This window comes from Hibiscus syriacus, unplaced genomic scaffold (genome assembly GCF_006381635.1).
Source record: "Hibiscus syriacus cultivar Baekdansim isolate YM2019G1 unplaced genomic scaffold, ASM638163v2 tig00110597_pilon, whole genome shotgun sequence".
In the NCBI taxonomy this organism is placed as follows: Eukaryota; Viridiplantae; Streptophyta; class Magnoliopsida; order Malvales; family Malvaceae; genus Hibiscus; species Hibiscus syriacus.
Genome location: NW_024062795.1, coordinates 4,148,466 through 4,169,409, shown reverse-complemented (window position 1 = coordinate 4,169,409; position 20,944 = coordinate 4,148,466). Strand labels below are relative to the sequence as shown.

Below are 20,944 nucleotides of genomic sequence, written 5' to 3'. Positions count from 1 at the left end.
TCAACCATTACATTTCAATCAATTAAACAAGCACAAATAAGAATTATGTTAACATCAATTAAACAAATCAACTTTTACAAATCACCTTTTACAAATCAATTAAACAATAAAAAAATAAGCAATAATTATTAGAGAAAATAACACTTATACTATTGAATCAACTTTTGCAGCCATACATCATTTTCACGCAGCTCACTTCTGAGATTAACCTGCATAAACCAAACATTTGCTCAAACAATACTTTCTACACATCTAAAACCTACAAACAGCAAATTATTGAATTCTAGGTACTTAACCAAACATTTTCAAACCACAAGCCTATAAACATACCAATTGTTTATGGACATTTTTATAACGCGGATGCAGGTAGGCAGCGTCTCGTATATATCGATCTAGCCATATAATGTCGAAACCACAAGCCTACTGCAGCTCTATCTATATCGGTGGGAGGTAGATACTTTATACTTCCTGTGATCAAACGGTCCAACGCCAAGCATACGAGAGGACCACAATCCCCTCTGGGTCCTTTCGTTTGTTGTGGTGCGGTCTCGTCTCTGCTAACTGTAATATTGAGCTTCTTTGGCTTCTTGTTTCCAGAACGAGTCCAATAATTTATCGCATCCAAGTATTTAGCCAAATAAGAGCTCCATCCCTTAATAATATCTCTTAAATCAGCCAATGATATGTAATTTATCATGATGTCATATACTATTGCCTTAAGGGATGGGATCTGAAGCTCGACGAGAAGCCAATGGTTACGTTCCAAAACAGGGATAAACACCTGCAATCATAAGTAATAATTCATTCATTTGCGCACTTATTTATGAATACCTTTAAACTCAATCTAAAATAAACACTAACCTTATCGACCTCCCACCATGCAGGATAAAGTTTAGCTTGTCCATTGCCCAACGCAAATGATTCATCTCGTTGATTCTTCAAGTGAACTGCGTTAAAAGCCGTCGGCATTATTGTATACCGTGTATTTCTTTTATTTTCCTTAAGTTTCCTAATTATTAGTAGACGTGACACCCACGCATCGATATGATGTTTTACAAAAAAATACATATATTAGTTAATTACATTAATTTTTAAACAAATTAATCAAATGAAAATATAAGAAAAATATAAGACTTACCCCTCCATCGAAATAGCCATTGTCTTCGACCCCTAATAATACGCCCCACCAAGACCGATCAAGAAACAAATAGATATCATCATTGAGCTTGCATATGTCAGTGAAACACCCCTGGCTTCGTTCATGTAGATAAAAATCAACTGCGGTCTTAGCCCAAAGGGTGTTATCCAGAATTGTGTCCGGTAGTTATTTCCTCTCCTCTTCAGATACCGGTATGGTACTGGCCGGTAACTCATACGAGAGCCAACTTGAATCCATCATGTCCGGCACGTCAGAGGGTTTCTCAAGAATCCTATATATGACGCCATGTGAATCGGGCTCTTGAATGGTGGGAGGGACCTCTTCAACGATGACAATGGCCTCTTGAACGGTGGGAGGGGACTCTCGAGGAATGATAAGGGCCTCTTCAACGATAGGAGTGGACTCTTGAGGGATGATAGGCGAGTCGGGCTTCTTCTTGCGGTGTCTTCGCACTATTGGGGTATACGAAGACTTAATAGCACGTGCACGCCGTCTGATGCGTGAACTCTGTCGTGCAAGAAAAACCCGACGTAAAGCATCCACCTTATCGGTCCGCTAAATAAAAATACAAATATCAGTAAATAAACAGACATGATATTTAAACAGTGAAAACAAAGATAAATATATTTCAAACTTTCAACCAAAAGACAAAACAAAGACAAATACTAACTTCACAGTGTTAAAGTAAAAAGTTTAGCAGTTTTGGCAGCAACCGAATAAATTTACTAAGCAATCTAAGTGAAATGGTTAATTTAAGTGAAATTACGAGTAAATTTATCATCAAGTTAAATATGGAAAATCTTAAACTTACCTCGTTGCGTAGAGTATGAACCTCATTCTGCAACGATACTACCATCTCACGTAGAGCGGCAACCTCACCACGTAAAGTAGACACCTCCACACGCCATGCACCATCGTTATCGCGTAGAGTACCGATCTCCTCACGCAAGGCATTGACCTCATCACGTAACTCCCTTGACTCATCCCGTGGAGGTGGAGAACAGGGAGATAGAAGTCGTGGCATCTTGTCGGTCGCCTATCATGAGGTGATGGTGGAGAAGAGACTCGATGATGTGACGGGATAGGTGATGGCTCTCGTTGTAGAGGTGTATAGTCGGGTCGATCAGGTGATGGCTCTGGGTGAGGTGATGGCTCTCGAAGTGGAGGAAGTGGAGGCTGCTCATCATTCGTGCCATCAAAAAAACGCTGACTAGCTTGCCACCAATCAGTGGCAAGCTCAGCCTCCGTGGGTGTCAGTCTCATTAATGGAGTGTTGACCTCCTAAAAATATAAAAACTAAACAAAGTTAAACGTCTACTATTAATAACTTGTTTATATATGATAGTATTTGTGTTAACTTACATTATTTATTGTCGCATATGATATTAAGTCTTCCCAATCCAACATACGTTTCCTCTTCCAGGAAATAGCCCTAGGAATATCATCTGAGGATTTTAATGCATATGTCTGCATGCTGGGGAAAGCCTCGAATATCCAAATCTACAAACAATATAATAACAAACATTAGTAATTGTTAAATAATTAATTATAATTTTGAAAACATTATATAGAAATTCTTACCTTAAAGGCCCAAACAAAGCCTGACAAAGTGTATTTCGACCCATCGCCCCGCAAACTTTTGCGGTCATCAAAGGCAGACGACAACTTAGTCCAGGTAGCTTTCCATATATACGAACCCCACGGAAACAGATTCCATGCATTTAGGTCCTCTACCAATAATATTAGCTCCTGAGGAATAGGTTGTCTAGCCTCTCTGCCTAGAAAGCCGGCATACAAAAGTAGTAGAAGGCATACTCGGACAACATCGACGTCATTCATCCGAGTAAAACCATCTTTCTTATTAAACAATTTCTTCATGTCATCGACGTGTAAGTTCGGCTTCTCTATTGACTCATCAGGAAAAACCCTAGATAACCATGATGGGCGGGTGATATGACGAGTGTACCGGCCTACATCATCGTGTCTGAATCGTAGACCAGTGATTAAGCAGAACTCCTTCCGCCCAAAACAAGTATACGCCGGTGGAAAATGAAACCATATCTCTTCCTCACCACGTTGTATACTGTCGGGTAGATCGCTAGTCATGGTCTGAAGCCACAAATGGGTCAAACTAGCATCTCCACCCGGATGTTGTACTCTCATCCATGGCCCGAAGCAGGTTTCTTCAAACAATTTTCTTTGTGCAGGTGAAAGCTTCGAAGCAATTGTAGTGGCTAGGCTAACTTTATTCCTTAATGTCAATGAAGCCGAAAAAAATTTCTACAAAAAAACAATAAACATACCAAGTTAGATATACCAAAAATTACACTGTCAAGATATACCAAAAACAAAACAATAAACATAAATAGTAGTTTATTCTTGAAACTAAAACTTGCAACACTATTTTTGTCTTTTGGTTGAAATGAAAATCGCAACGAGATAATGAGAATCGCAACGCGGAAATGACTATCGCAACGAGAGAATCGCAACGCGAAATGACTATCGCGACCAGACAATCGCAACGCGAAATGAAAATCGCAACCGCGAAATAAAAATCGCAACGCGAAATGAAAATCGCAACGTGAAATAAAAATCGCAACGCGAAATAAAAATCGCAATGCGATTTTGGTTTCGCGTTGCGATTTTTATTTCGCGTTGCGATTATCTCGTTGCGATAGTTATTTCCGCGTTGCGATTTTCATTCTCGAAACTATTCTTCTGCATTACTTCAACCAAAAGACAAAGCAAAGACAAATACTAACTTCACAGGCTAAACAGTTTAGCAGTATTGGCAGCAATTGAATGAATTTAATAAGAAATCTAAGTGAAATGATTAATCTATTATTGAAATTACCAGTAAACTTATCATCAATCTCAATATGAAAAACCTAAAATAATGCAAAAATTTCAAAATAAAAATAAAAAAAACTAACCCTCGGAGGTTGATTTTCCATTTCTGAATGATTGTGAGGGATTTTTGACTGTGAATGGTTGTGAGGGATTTCTCCGGCGATGGGGACGGAAATCTTCGGAGATGGGTACGGATTTCGTCGTAGAGAGTGAGAGATGGAGATGGGACTGAGTGTTGTGTTTTTGGGTTTGAGGTTATGAGTTGCGATTACTGTGGACGGTTCATTTTCCGATTTATTAAGAAAAAATACGTGTTTGGAATTTGAAAAAAAAATACGCGTTAATACGAATGGCGCTATGTAAATCGCGTTGCGAAAGTCAGTATCGCGTTGCGAAAGTAAGTATCTCGTTGCAATTTTTTATTATCGCATTGCGATAGTAAGTATCGCATTGCGATTTTCCCAATTCGCGTTGCGATTTACTTATTCGCATTGCGATTTTCCCAATTCGCGTTGCGATTTACTTATTCGCATTGCGAATTGGGAAAATCGCAACGATACTGTAGACCATCGCAACGCGATTTTCAACTATTGCATTGCGAAAATGCAACGCGAATTTGCGATAATGGAGATCGCGTTGCGAATTAGCGATCGCATTGCGATTTTGTTGGTCATTTTGGCAAATCCGGAAAAAGTTGGTTAAAATCGTATATTATATGGGATTTTTGGTCACTGAGGTTATTTTCTCTAATTAAAATCAAAAGAAAATGGTTGGCAAAGACCGCAATTGGCGTTAGGTTTAAATGATAAAATAAGAGTTCAAATTATATCATTTATTTATTTTAAGTGATTAAAATATTTTTGTTTAAAGTAAGTGTCTAATGTTTTCGTCGTTATTCTTTTAAGTACTTATGCTCTTAAAGGAATTATTATTTGATTGTGTCGTGTTTATATTTTTTTCTTATTTTTTTAAAAAAAAACTTAAAATTATATATTTAATATAAAACCAATAGTTAACTAGGCTAAATGGCTGTCCCTTTTTCTCATATATATAGGGTAAGGGGAGGTAAGATAGTAGGCTACCCCCAACACCAGGTTGAGAGCAGCTTCCGTAAGAGACCTCCGAATTATGAAATGTCCTCCGTGAGACTCGATCCCACGACCTCAAGGTTAAGAACCTTGTGCTCTACCAACTAGGCTAAATGATTGGCCTAATACAATTGTGTTAAAGCAAAATCTTAGACAGTTTGATACTAAGATAGTTGACGAGTTTTATTATTGCATATATTTATTATTATTTATTCCTTTTTTTATTGAATATTATTGATTTATTTTTATTTTGAGGTTATTTTAGACATGAGTTTTATCGGATTAATTAGCCCAAAAAGTAGTAGATTTCGATGGTCCAGTCAACATCTTATAGAAGTTGAGCGGAATTATCTTGAATATTTAATTGAGATTTACCTAGCATAACGTTATATTTTGTGATAAACCTTTTAGATTTAAGATTTTTAGTTTGATTATTTTATTATTATTTTATTTAGGAATTAATTATTTTATTTACTTAAAACTTTCGAATTATAAATACTTCAACCTCATATTGAAATTTATATTTCATTGACTATTTATTGAAGTTCACAATGCTAAACATGATTTAATCCATGTTTGGCTAAACTCCAATTAGCTAAAAGTTAAGCAATAACTCAATTCGTTTCATAAGAATTGAAAAGCGCTTCATACCTTCAGGTATATTTCTTGATTTTTTGCAAACTAGGATCGACATTCGACCTTTCTTTTAAATATCTCAACACTTCCAATTTAAAGAATTTAACTTCTTAAGAACAAATTTAGCGATAGTTCGCTAAGGGAAATCAATATAGGGTTCGACTCTCATTGAGACATCATAATCTGAGCACGTTCTTTTCCAACACTTAAAGTAACGTTGGTGTTAACATCAATAGCCGTTGTTAATCCAAACAAGAATTAAATTCAAAGGATTGACTCTGGAAATTAGTTCAGAGAAAAGAAGAGAAATTACAAGGGTTTGACCTTGTAGACTGTAACCGGCAAGAATCTCGAAGTAAAATTTATTTAAGTAATCGAAACAAATTGAGGCGAAGTGAAGCTGGAGGCTATATCTCATCATAATTATTTTTAATAATATATTTTTCTTTTTTTTATTTATTTTAATATATTCAATTTATTTTGCTAAACCCCTTTTATTTTACTTTTACGATTTTCTCGAATCAAGATCAATTCAAGCTGATATTGGAAATTTCTAAGTCCCTGCGAAGCGACTATTTCCTCTCTATACTACGTTCTTAGTTTATTTATTTGAGAAAAAGGCTTTTTATTTAACAATTTCTACGTTTGTCAATGAGAATTGATACTTAATCGTAATTTTTTTTGTATGGAATGAACACAAATAAATTTTAAAATAAATACAATTAATAATATAAACAACTAATATAAAAAGTTCAGATTTCAAAATGAATATATAGGTCCTTGACTAAAACTAACCACACAAGTGATTGCACCAACGTACCAGTTTAGCACCTGACCTGGATGTTAGTAGGAATTGGGTGTGCTCTGGCGTCTATGTTGGAATTGAGTTAGGAGTAGGATTTTATTTATTAAAAGTACATTCTTCATAATTCTATTAAAATATCCGGTTAGTTTAAATCACGGGTTAGTTTAAATGTTGTTTTTATCAATTTATAAATTATTTAGTTTAATAAAAATTTATGTATTAAAATATATATTGGTGCAAAATTTATTTATAAATTTAATATTTTATAACTACAAATAATATAATTTAATAATTACAAATCCATGTTATACTCTGCTCAATTAATTAATAAACAAATACATATTTTGAGAGCTAAAGATAGAGTTGTACTACGAGTTTGCTTTTGTTACCGACTATATTATACCTACAGCAGGGAAGTTCTGTTGTGTGGCGGTTAAAAAATGGTGTGATCGGTTAAATAAGTGACCGATTGAAATTTTGACAGGTAATGTTATATCATTTAACTGGAAATATTATCAAGTACAATAACATATTAGGTAGCGCTTATATAATGTAATAGGTAGCGCTTATATAATAAAATAGGCATTTAACCGGAAATATTATTAAGTACAATAACATATTAGGTAGCTCTTATATAATGTAATAGGTAGCGCTTATATTGACCTATTTTCAAAGTAAACCGGTATATTTATACCGATAACATTGCAAATTTACCTATTACATTATTATTATCGGTTACGATGTTTTTTAGATTGATTCAATTTTAAATGTATTGACACTTTATGCTTGCACCTGGTTGGGTATTCATATTTCAATCTGGAAAAAAATATCGACACAAACTAACAACGTGTCGATACATTATTTAGACTTATTCTCTCATAAAACCAGTATATTTATACCGGTTACATTGAAAATTTACCTATTACATTATACTTATGGGTTTCGATGTTTCCGGGATCGATACTTTTTATAAATGTATCGACACTTTATGGTTGCACCCTTTTTGGTATTTATTCTGGACCAAAAGTTTCGACACAAATTTATCAAGTGTCGACACTTTATGCGTGCACCTCGTTTGTGCATTCATCCTGTACAATAAATATCGACACAAATTACACAAGTGTCGATACATTATGTTGACCTGTTTTCTAATTAACTGGTATATTTATACCGGTTACATTGTTAATTTACCTATTACATTATAATTATTGATTTTGATGTTTTTTGGGTCGATACTTGTATAAAATGTATCGACACATATTTAGGTAATTATTGTACATACCTAAATATGTACTGCGGATTTAATGTTGTACCCACCCTTTAACTACCACTACCAATACCACATCCTATTGAAAGCAACACGACTGAAACATGTTCAATGAACCTTTGCTTACATCTCCATCAACTCCGGGACCACTGAACTTGCACAATAAAATTTTTACCAAGGATCATACTGATGCAGATAATGTTAAGACAACCGAGGAATGCCATGAAGTACATAATGTTGATGAATCTGACAGATTGGTTGGTCAGCTCTTTTGTTCATGTGATCAAGCTTGGTACTTTTACAAGGGATTTGCACGAGAACATGGGTTTAGTGCACGTAAGGGAACAACACGGCTTGACGTGGAAGGGAATGTGAAGACACAAGAATTTTGTTGTTACAAAGAAGAGTTTCAAGCATCAAAAGTCAATAATGTTTATCGTCAACGTGCTCATACGCAATCACAAGAACATGATATAAGGCTAGAGTCGTAGTTACAACAACAAATACAAACGATTAGTGGGTTATAAGTAAGTCTTATCAGGAACATAATCATACATTGTGCACACCTGCTATGACACCATTTATGTGTTCTAATATAGTTGTAAGTAAGGCTGATATCGATGAGGTAACAACATTGAAAGAGGTCGGTGTTGGCACATCACAAGTAATGAACTATTTAACGCAGCAGGCAGGGGGCTATCATAATGTTGGATTTATACATAAAGACCTCTACAATGCACTTCAAAGAGGTAAAGCAAAGGAAATCGTCGATGGGGATGTGAATGCGCTTATTGCCTACTTTGATTATAAGAAACATGATGATCCCGGGTTTTTTATGACATACTCGGTAGATGAATCAGGAGCATTGTATAATCTTATTTGGTCGGATTCTACATCGAGATAGGATTACACATGCTTCGGTGATGTAATTGCGTTCGACACAACGTACAAAGATAATTTGTATGGTCGACCAATTATGCCTATTGTCGGTGTCAATCATCACCATAACACAATTGTGTTTTCCACTGCCATAATCGCTAACGAGACGTTTCAATCTTTCGAGTGGGTGCTACAGAATTTTTTAGAAGCCATGATGAATAAATCACCTATTTTAGTTGTCATCGATGGGGATAGGGCAATGCAGAGGGCTATCAAATCTGTTATCCCTTATGCTTAGCACATATTATGTTCTTGGCATCTTTCTCACAATGCACAAGCTAACACTGGTGACCCAAAATTTACAGCAGCATTCTCAAAATGCATGGCTTCCTGGTGGACAACCGAGGAATTTGATATTCAATGGCGTTCGGTTGTTTTAGAATTCAACGTCGAAAAACATATATGGGTTATTGAGAAGGGAAATACACGACACTTATGGGCACAAGCATATCTAACCGGTCATTTATTTGCCAATATTCGCTCAATACAAAGGTGCGAGTCTATGAATGCTTCACTAGCGATTGCACTGAAACACAAGAAGACATATTTAGATGTTGTTCGTGCAATTGAAGATGAAATTAGTAGAATGCGTATGAACGAGTTGAAAGCGGATTACTTAAGTTCCCATACGAAGCCTTTCCAGATCACAAAACTGTTCGACCTTGAAAGCCATGTTGCTGTAATTTTTACCCGCGAATCTTTTTGTGTGTTCCAAGATGAACTTCTACGGGAGACATTGTACCAGATTGAGGCCGAGATTCAGTCATTATCAGATGAATGTCAACATTATATTTTGTCAAAGTACAAAGAAAAAAATAGGAAATTTGAAATTAGTTTTGATTCTAGTACGAAAATCCTATTTTGCTCCTGCAAAAAATTTGAGACCGTTGGACTTCCGTGTCGCCATCAACTTCACATTTTGAAGCACTTGGATTACACATATTTGCTCAGGAATTTGATTCAAAGTAGGTGGACTAATGATGCGAAGGCTTTTGCACCCAGTTATGTTGACTTGAATGTGTCTCCATAAGTGATGCAAATGGTACGGTTCGCTGCTCTACGTTCAACGTCAAGTAGGTTATGCTACATTGCATCAAAGACAGACGAGTCTTTCAAAACCGCAAGAGATGAGATGAAAAGACTAATAGAAGAATTAGAAAACTCATTTGGTTTGAATGATTCAGTCAACCAGAGCATTGTAGTAAACAACGTTCGTGACCCTCAACGAAAACAACGCAAGCGAAAAAAAGTACCGAAGAACAAGGTCGAGAAGATAATTAGGCGATGTGGGTACTGCAACGGTGAGGGACATAATAAACTAACATGTCCTCAAGTCAAGATCAGTTTGAGTATAATGTAAATTATACAAAATTAACCCAATATTTACAAAATTTACTCTCTTAGTCTATTTTTATTGTGGATTACGAGACCGTTTAATATTTCATCCACATCATCACATAAATGTCAAACAATCTGTAGAGTATAGTCTCCCGCAATCATGGCCGGAATCAGTTTTGTAACTGGGATTATCCAGGTTAATCATATTGACAGCATAGCCAATAAAACCTGAGGTTTTTCAACAAAGTGTCGATATATGTTGTATACCTATTCTCTCATAAAACCGGTATATTTATATCGGTTACATTGTAAATTTACCTATTACATTATAATTATGGGTTTCGATGTTTTTGGGATCAACACTTTTTGAAAATGTATCGACACTTTATTTGTTAACCCTTTTTGGCATCCATTATGGACAAAAATTATCGACACAATATTAATAAGTGTCAATACATATTATAGACCTATTATCTCACAAAACCGGTATATGTATACCAGTTATATTACAAAATTACATATTACATTATAATTATGAGTTTCGATGTTTTTGGGATCGACATTTTTAATAAATGTATCGACACTTTATGCGTGTAACCCTTTTGGATCGACACTCTATGAAAATGTATCGACACTTTGTAGGTTCCCCCTTTTTGGCATCCATTCTGGACAAAAAGTATCGACGCAATACTAATAAGTGTCGATAAATGTTGTAGACATATTTTTCATAAAACCGGTATATTTATACAGGTTTTATTGAAAAATTACCCATTACATTATAATTATGGGTTTTGATGTTTTTTGAGTCGTTACTTTTTATATATGGATCGACACTTTATGAGAAACTTTAAGTTTGGATACATTATAGAAAACTAGTATTGATATTTCAACAATCCTCAAATATATTTGTATACAGAGAAGCAAATATGAAATAATTAATGAAAAGATACACACAATATAATCAAACCAAAAGATACATACACAACAATGTTCAAATAATGTACCGACAACGAAATTAATCCGATGAAAAGGGTTATTTCTAACGAAGTCCGGAACATTAGGCGCCTTCAACAAATTTTCCAAATACTCTCGTATGTTTCCGCCTTTTTCTGAGGACATACATAAATAATTTCAATTATCAAACTAATGAGGTGCAATTTTACTAACAATAAACTAAATTCGCATAAGCATGAATAAATTTGTGTCATACCTAGAGCACTGTCGTTCGAATGGGAAGCGATGTCAAAGGTATGTGGACATAAGTAATTTTATTTCTATATAAACACATAAATTGTTAAAATAATCAATGTATGAACACTTGTTTAACTGGAAAAACATATTACATAAATGCAACTTACCGGATTATAAATCATTTTTTCCGCTGAATCATCGACCAAAAGTGTATTTAACTCGTTAAAACCAGGACACGCGTTCCAAACATAATTGAGATCTTTACAGTAGGTAACATTATCGTATGTTTTGCATTTTGCTTGATCCTGTTCACAAACAGTCGAACATAAATATGTAAGAATCATAGACAAAGAAAATTCAGTAAACTGTAATGATATTCATCTTACCCAAACGAATAGAAAATGCTCAGAAAATAAAGGTACACGATCGATGTTATGCCTGAGATTGTAATCAAGTTTGAATGTTAATATTAACGATTTTGGCTACAGTAATTCAATTGCTCAACAGTTCTAACCTCATCTTGGAAGACCAAATGACAACAACAAAATTGTCTACACAAAATTGCGTAAATTCAAATAATCATGTTCTGAGGACAACATCTACAACATGAAGAAAATGAGATTAAAGTTCTAAGCTTATATGTTAAAATAATAGATACAAAAGAACAGAATTAAAACTTGCAGGCAGTCTTGGGATGTAGGCAAGGACACCATTTAGATAAAAAATTAAAAGTTTTCTTGAAGGTGGCGTTGCAGACACGATATACTTGTTTGGATCATCATCATCATCATCGTCGTCGTCATCTTCATTGACCGCTTAGTTGTCCATATCTGTTAAAAGAAAATAAAATACATTTTAGAATGTATAAATGTTTAGAACCATAAATAATGAATTACCTAACTCGTTTGATGTCGTTGACGTAATTCGTCAAGCAACATGGAGACTTCATCGCACAATGATGAAATATCGGCTCGCATTCCACTTACAAGGGAATCAATATGCTCCCGAAAATTGACCATGTATTCTATCACGGTCTTAATTGTGACATCCTCTCAAACAGGAGCTTCTTCCATCATTGTGTCTCCAATTGGTTGCTCGTCTTCATGGCCAATGGGGTCCATTTCCTCCCTCTCTTGATCTAATCTGACCTCCTTGACACGCTTCCAATCGAGTTTTTCAATAAAATCATATCCCGTTTTTTTAATAAATAACATGTCAATCTTGCGGGTTAATCGAACAAAAGCGTCATGCGAAAAATTAACTTCTTTCTTCTTCAACAGATGGATGATGACACATCTATATGGTAGTGAAGTTGAAATTGTTGCTCCCTTTGTGACCATATATACAATTGTATTAAATATCATTTTAGCAATGTTTGGAGCCGTTTTGGATTTGGATTTATACTTTGCTATCCACCAATAATCGATGTCTCGAAGCGTTGAATGTTTTCCCCCACTAGGTCGGATATACCATGTGAGCATTTTGTGAAACACTCTCGACTCTACATCTAGGTGAATTGGGTTATTTCTAGCAACCCGTTGTATTGTAGTATCTAAATTATTTTCATCTGAATCCTCTTTATTCTCGACACCTAGACCCTCCGCAATAGTTTCCGGAGATATATATATTTCCTTCCCCATGACATGAGTATTAATTCCTATTATATTAGTCTTATTAGGTTTGTGTTGTAAGGAAGCATTGTTGTAGAAGACTCTAACTAGGTTGGGGTAATATTTTGGTTCTACACCAAGGAATTCAAGCCAACCCCAAGATGTAAATGTGGATTTAAAACTAAATGCATATTTATCATCAAACAAGAAATCCAGGTCAATGACACGTTCAGGATGAATCTTCTTTACTTTAAAACTCGCCTGCCATCTTTGTTTCTCCATATCGGATCTAAAGTTCAGAGTTTCGAAGGACTTGATTTCCTCAGAATAATCGTTTGTTTGAGAAGGAGGTTGTGGTTGAGAAGAACTAGGTTGAGAAGAGCTTTGAGAAAGATCGCGCTTCTGACGCTGACGTTTTGGAGCCATTTTGGGTGTGGATGATATTACAATGGAACACAAACACATTTAGGAAAAAAACTCCAATATAAAAATCAATCAAACCCATAAAATATCGATAAATTTACCTGAATATTTGATCGTCACTGTTATGATAACGCTAGTATTCGTCGGAGAGGAAGAGTTCAGAAGCCTTTAAGTTTAGGGTTTGTTTGTCGATTTTGGAGTTTGTATCGAATAAATAATGAAGGGGAAAAACATGCGATATTTAAATTAGTATCGACACAAAATTAAAAAAGTGTCGATACATGTTATAGACCTATTCTCTCATAAAACCGGTATATTTATACTGGTTTCATTGTAAATTTACCTATTACATTATGCTTATAGATGCATATGTTTCTAGGATCGACACTTTTTGAAAATGTATCGACACTTTATGCGTTCATCCTTTTTGGCATCCATTCTGGACCAAAAGTATCGACACAAAATTAAAAAAGTGTCGATACATGTTGTAGACATATTCTCTCATAAAACCGGTATATTTATACCGGTAACATTGTAAATTTACTTATTACATTATACTTATGGATGCATATGTTTTTGGGATCGACACTTTTTGAAAATGTATCGACACTTTATGCGTTCACTCTTTTTGGCATCCATTCTGGACCAAAAGTATCGACACAAAATTAAAAAAGTGTCGATACATATTGTAGACCTATTCTCTCATAAAACCGATATATTTATACCGGTTACATTGTAAATTTACCTATTACATTATACTTATTGATGCATATGTTTCTGGGATCGACAACTTTTGAAAATGTATCGACACTTTATGCGTTCACCCATTTTGGCATCCATTCTGGACCAAAAGTATCGACACAAAATTTAAAAAGTGTCGATACATGTTGTAGACCTATTCTCTAATAAAATCGGTATATTTATACCGGTTACATTGTAAATTTACCTATTACATTATACTTATGGATGCATATGTTTCTGGGATCGATAAATTTTACCTATTACATTACACATATGCTGACTTATTTTTTGAAAACTTAATGTTTGTGAATCATACTGGACAAAATGTTGGAAACAAATCAGTGTTTATTAATTTTTCAGTAAAATGTCTATTTTTACCAACTACATTGTCAATTTACCTTTTACAACAATCTCCTATCGTACGTATGAACATGACTCTTAATGTGTATAAGAAAATGTATAACAACCTACTGCTAACTTTTCTCATCTCATACATAATTACATTCACATACAAAATTATAAATATTATAAAAAATTAACCCTACATTTACATCATTGAATCCTTTTGTTATTGTAGTGTTTCATGGCAGCTTTTGTTATCTCCTGTCTTCGTTGATTTTGATTGTGGCTTACGAGATCGTTTAATATTCGCGATCGATCCACTCTCCAACAACCTATATTCAAAATTGTCAGAACGTTAAGTATTGTAAACCACAACATTTAATTTACGACTTTTAACAATTTTACTACAAACGAATTTTTAATTCCACTTACAAAATCACCAGTTGCCCTTGTAGAATCGATCGATTCCATCCACATCATCACATACATGCCGCAATCATATCTGTTACAAAATTTGAAAATCACACATGTCAACTATGAATCCTGCATAAATTAAGCTTTCTATTTATGATAACATCTCATACTCATTCAATTGCTTATTCTTCTTATGCTCCACAAATTTGAAATTTTTCAAGAGGAACTTTCCTAGAGATCCACAGTATTCAACCCAAATATATTTCTTATTATAAAAATCTAATATTTTAATATGCATTAAAAAAAGAAGTTATGATCCAAAAAAATTATGCATTATAATTTACATAATGTCCTTTCATATATACATACATACCAATCTCTTAGTATCCTTCACTCTCTGTTTAGCTGCTTAATATGTAAACATTATTGCAATACGATCTACCATATCCAACACCAACATATACCAATGTGAATTATGGTAGTTTATTGTGATCATGATCTGCAACAAATTTCATACCAAATTTGACAAAATTCAACATTCTATATCCGAAAATATCATTTGCAATTGGTATGGTGTCTTACCTTCTCACAGTCGGTGAATTTCACATAGTTATCCAATATAGGACCCCAAAAGGTAGCAATACTCTCAACATTTTCTTTGTTGTTGGCATCCAACGCCTGTTGTTGCAATTACGCAACAAACATTATTAATTTATCGTCTATAACACTACTTTTCAACATTTATTAATTTAACTCACCGCTAAGAGGTATGGAAGGTAGCCAATCCTCCGGAGTGACTTTTGAGAATCGTAGCATACTGTCCAGGCGAGCAAATCAATAACCTAACAAAATTAATTACACAATCAGAACATATTCAATAAGTTTTAACATTTTCTACTTTCTACTTACTACACCGCCAACCCATTCCGTAGGCTTCAACGTCGCAACGTCGTATACACTAGCGAATTGATTTCCCATTGAGATTACATAATATATGTATGAATCATTAGGATTAATATGTTGTCATGAAATATTTAAATATCACTTACAAAGCAATATATTTCACTTACCCCGACTCTAACTCACTATTCCATAAATAATCACAAATTGCAGCTTCGATGTCATCAATTCCGCTTGGAATATCCGTTTTTCAACCTACAATTTTGCATACACATTTTTGTCACAACAACATGATAAAGATCAAATTAAGTTTTATTTTATTCAACTTATCTTCTGCTTCTTCTTCTAGGGTGCAAGACATTCTGAATCCAAATATGCTGCTATAACACTCTCCGATGTATAAATAACATCGACTTCCTTCCTCCTCATTTCTTCCATCTTTTCTTCTTCTTCCTCCCTCTTTTCTTCTTCATATTTTTTCAGTTCATCGTATTTTTGCTCTACATAGCTCTTCATCTCTTTTATTTCACCCTTCAATTGATCTCTTTCATCCAAGTATTGATCAACCACCCCTTCACCCCCGTAAGTTCACTCCTCAATTCCACAACCTCCTTCACCACTCCATCAAATTTTTCACCCATCACTATCTTAAGATTACCCCTTAACACCTCAACTTCTTTCACCATTTCACCCCTCAACACCTCTACTTCTTTCACCACTCCATCTATTTTTCCTTCCACTTCCCCCTTATACCTCTCAAGTGTATCTTCGACTCTCTTAAGTTTCTCTTCGACTCTTGATTGTCTTTGCATGATATCAAATAAGATTTTTTTGATATCAGCCAATTCAGACATCAAAATGTCGAAGTTACTCTGTTTTCCCTCACCGTCATCCCCCAATACAACCATCTCTTCTTTCTTCTCCTTTGCCTCTACTGCCTCCTCTACCTCCTTGCCAATAACCTTCAAAATTAAATTACAATATTAAGACATTGATTATATTCTTAATATTATATTTACAAGTTTAATGAATACCTTATTTTCATATGCTTTCCTCCGTTCTTTGTATTCTTTACTATCATTCATTGACTGTGTGATGTAAGATTCATTTTCAACATCACTCATCGAATTCCATTTGGACCTCACATCTGCGCCACCAACAATTTTTCCACCCATTAACTCCATTGTTCCTTCATATATCAGTTAACGCAAATCAAATTAAATACTTGTTACATAAACTTTATTCAATATACAAGTATAGATAACTACTCTTGTGGTAAAACAGTTTTCTTCAAAAGAATTTGAATGACCACTACAAAATGTGTCGGCACATTTATACAACCTATAATATCATTTTCTACCTATAATATTTAATAAAAGTATCGACATTTATATTTTACCTTGAATATCACTTTCTACCTGTAATCGGTCTCAAATGCTTCTTTATTCCAAAACCCCAAACAACACATAAAAACCCTATTTTTTATTACTGTAATAATAAAAAACTAGGGTTTCGACAACATACTTTTCGATTCGACTGCAGCAACAACAAACAAACTTCGCTTTAGAAACGCCTTCTGAAATGCAACAACAATTGCGCTTCGATTTCAAAAACTCGTTCGTTCTATCTATTTTCAGAGGATATTTAGCTATGTCCTTTATATTTTCATCGGATAAGTTATTTATATTTAATCGATAAAACTACCAAAGTGTTGATACTTTTATGTCAGGTGTCAATACTTTCGAAAAGATAATTACCTATTTCTTTGAAATTATCGATAATTTATTACACATACTTATTAAAGTATCGACACTTTCAATATATCCGGTAGCGCTTTACCGGTTTTATCATTTTGATACCGGTTTTATCATATTTTTACCTATTATATCGTTGTGGATCGATACATTTTTATAAAGTATCGACACTTTATAGGCGCTAAAACTGCTTCTCTTTTAAATTCACAAAGTGTCGATTTAGTGTTTTAAAGTATTGACACTTTAAATATATCTGGTAGGGCTTTACTGGTATTATCTTTTTGTGACCGGTTTTATCATATTTTTACCTGTTATATTGATATGGATCAATACATTTTAAATTTGGATCGACACAAACCTACAAGTTAAGTTTGTCGGTTGCCAAATTTTTTAATATTTCTTCATGATTTAGACCTACCACATTATTATTACTCAACATTTCCGGTAGCGCTAAACCGAATTTATTAAATATCTTTTAATATATCCGGTAACACTGTATATTAGCCGTATATTAATCCGCATTTCCTAAGACAATCCCACCTACAGCACTCTATAAATAAGTCAATCACTTCAAAGCAACTCATCCTGCTAGGAAAAAACGCAATTCCTCCTTATTCCGCTAATAGAAACGCACTGTGCTAACAAAAACGCAACTCTTCCTTCAAGTCAAAGGCATGGAGCTTCCTAAAAAACCAGTGATTGTTCGACAAGTCTTTCGAGATGAATTGGAATATGAATTTAGATTAATTCAAAGTGTGATTCTTGAGTATCCTTTAGTTTCAATCGACACTGAATATCCTAATACTATTTTCAAAGCAGATAAAGAAATCATTGCATTAAGAGACGAGCATATCAATTATCAGTACATGAAATCCAATATTGATATTTTGGATATGACTCAGCTAGGTTTAACTTTTTCGGACTATGAAGGTAATCTGCCAGACTTCGATACGCCGTTTTGTTACATATGGGAGTTCAACTTTAAGAGTTTCAGAAAGAATAAAAAGAAGGGTATTGATTCCAGAAATTTTGCCATGATGTTCTGGAATTTGGGGTTGTTCAATTATTTCAGAGGTTTAACGGCCTTTCACGGTTCCTATTTGGATTTCTAGTTAAGGTTTTAACTCAACAATCACTCCCGGATGATATTGATTCTTTTATGGGACTTCTTGGTGACAAAATATTTGACCTCAAACATAATTTGAAGTGTTCGGCTTATTGGGTAGTTTGAATAAAGTGACGAGAGAGTTAAATGTGATTCGTCTAACTGGGTCGAGCCATCAAACATGATCTGATTCTTTACTCACCCTTCAATGTTTCATAAAGTTGAAAAAATTGAATGCTTTTGGAGGGTTTCAAGTGCTTGCACTTGCATTGTATGGGATTCAGTTGTAGGTCGACAATTCTTTCATATAATTTTCATAATGTTATATACTTTGTCATATTATATTGAAAAATTCAAAGTAAATCCAGTTTATTTTAAAATTGTTTGTCAGTGGACGAATTTATAATTGAAAATTTTAATTTTTTTAATTTAATATTTAATTGTTAAAAATAATGAAAATCAACACCCCAATCTGCTAATGATAGCTTCTGATAAGAAATTCTATCTCGCGACTAACAATCAAATTCAACTGCTAATAAGAAGAAAAAAAAATATTAAAAGCATAAAAGGGATAAAATTATAAGCATGGAGTCTTTCCAAAAGATATTACGAATAGAAAGAAACAAAACAAGGGGCAGTCACCTGATTTATTTTTCCTATTGACATGAAATCTATTACTTTACAATGCAAAAAAGAGCTTATAGTTTACATAAAAGTAATTGTTAGTAATGCATCTTTGTTTTTTGAGGCGAAATGCTCTGTTAACGTCACCTTCAGAAGCTCGTCCGACCGTGACAACTTTCAATAGTGTGCCCCTTCTAATTCCAACCTCCGAGCTGTCCGTGGAAGCAATTTATGTTCCGTTTATATAACAATACAATTTTTAATTGTTGCTTTCTCTACTATGATGGTGATTACAGGCCGGATGTAAAATCCTTTGTGCGGCTTACAAAATAAACAACAGTTTAGTAGCTCAACGACAGAGTCCAAACGAGAGTGTTCACCAATTACCGAGTGTTGGACGGTACATTCTCGCAAAAAGAACCCATGGGAGATTAGTGCATCTTTAATATGACATTAACACACTGAAACTTGGGATGCAATTATCAAGTGTCACTACTGTAATCCAAAAGTACACAATCATACCCTGCATTTATCCATTTTTGTTGGTGGTAAGTGTCGAGATGCATAGATTTGCTGCTGTTTACAATATTAAGGTTGGGGTAGAAATTGTTGTGCCGCATTGCCTTCGCTTCTTCCAGATATCCTCTGAGCCTCAAACATCTTTGAATTTGGCACTAAAATCTGTTAATTGGTTGAAAGCTAATATTAATGGTCGCAGAAGAAAAAAAAAGTATCTCTGGTTAAATTTATAGAATGTAGAAAAATAGTTGGAATTGAAACCCAAGCTACATATGAAATTACTAGACAGGTGTTGTAGATTTTAAGGATGTTTGATTACACTTAAGAGGCAACTCTCTGCTGCTTAACAGCATGTTTTCATATGCCACACCATGTGAATTACTGCACTTGGATTAAATCCAAGTTGTTGTCTTGTTGGTTGTGCTGGATGATAAATGATCCATAACTTTAATATTTGCTCAACTTTGTACTTGGACGATCTGTCTAGATATCCTTGTCATATCTTTGTTGCTTTTAGAATTCTTCTGTTATGCGTTTCTTTAAACTAGATGGAAGAGATAGAACTACATATGACCTTAATAGAATATATTATGATTGGAGTTCCACCATTACCCTGTTTGAAAGAAAAAGAGAAAACTCGAACGACACTTTAGAGAGAAGTGTGTAAGAGAAAATTTGTTTGGGTAATTGAAATGAGCATAAATGCTCTCTATTTATAAACTGAGAGAAGGAGCTAAAAACGACCAGAAAATATCCTATTAACCGTCAAATCGATCATTGCAATACTTCAGACGTCTTAAAATCAGCAGTCAAAAGGCTCTTATAATTTTAATAAGAGATACAAAAATGTTCAGACACAAAAAATAACCTATTAAAAAGAGAGAATGATAGTATATAAACTATCATCTCATTCTCTCCCTATTGTAGGATTAAACTTTGTAAATGCATTAGCGTTTCTAATAGGTGCTTATATCCATTCAATTTGGCTCGTTGACAAATTCCAAAAGTTTCTACATTTCTTGCTCTTGGTAATGAGTTGAAAATCATGATAATCAATTCTTGCACGTAATAGGGTGTCTGTGGAAACCAAACTACAGTTATTAGTCCATTAGTTCAGTGAACAGTTTCAAATATCATCTTCTACATGTTATCAACTTATATCGAACTATTATTCTCTTTGATAAGGATATTTTCCGCACCCTTCTTTGTTATTTTGCAATGCCATGTAGTTGCCTAAGT

At 34.2% G+C, this 20,944-nt stretch overlaps 1 pseudogene; it reads left to right on the top strand.

Annotated features, from left to right (window-relative positions):
- Positions 1-18,131: 18,131 nt before the first annotated feature.
- Positions 18,132-18,852, top strand: LOC120133950 (annotated as a pseudogene).
- Positions 18,853-20,944: the final 2,092 nt, after the last annotated feature.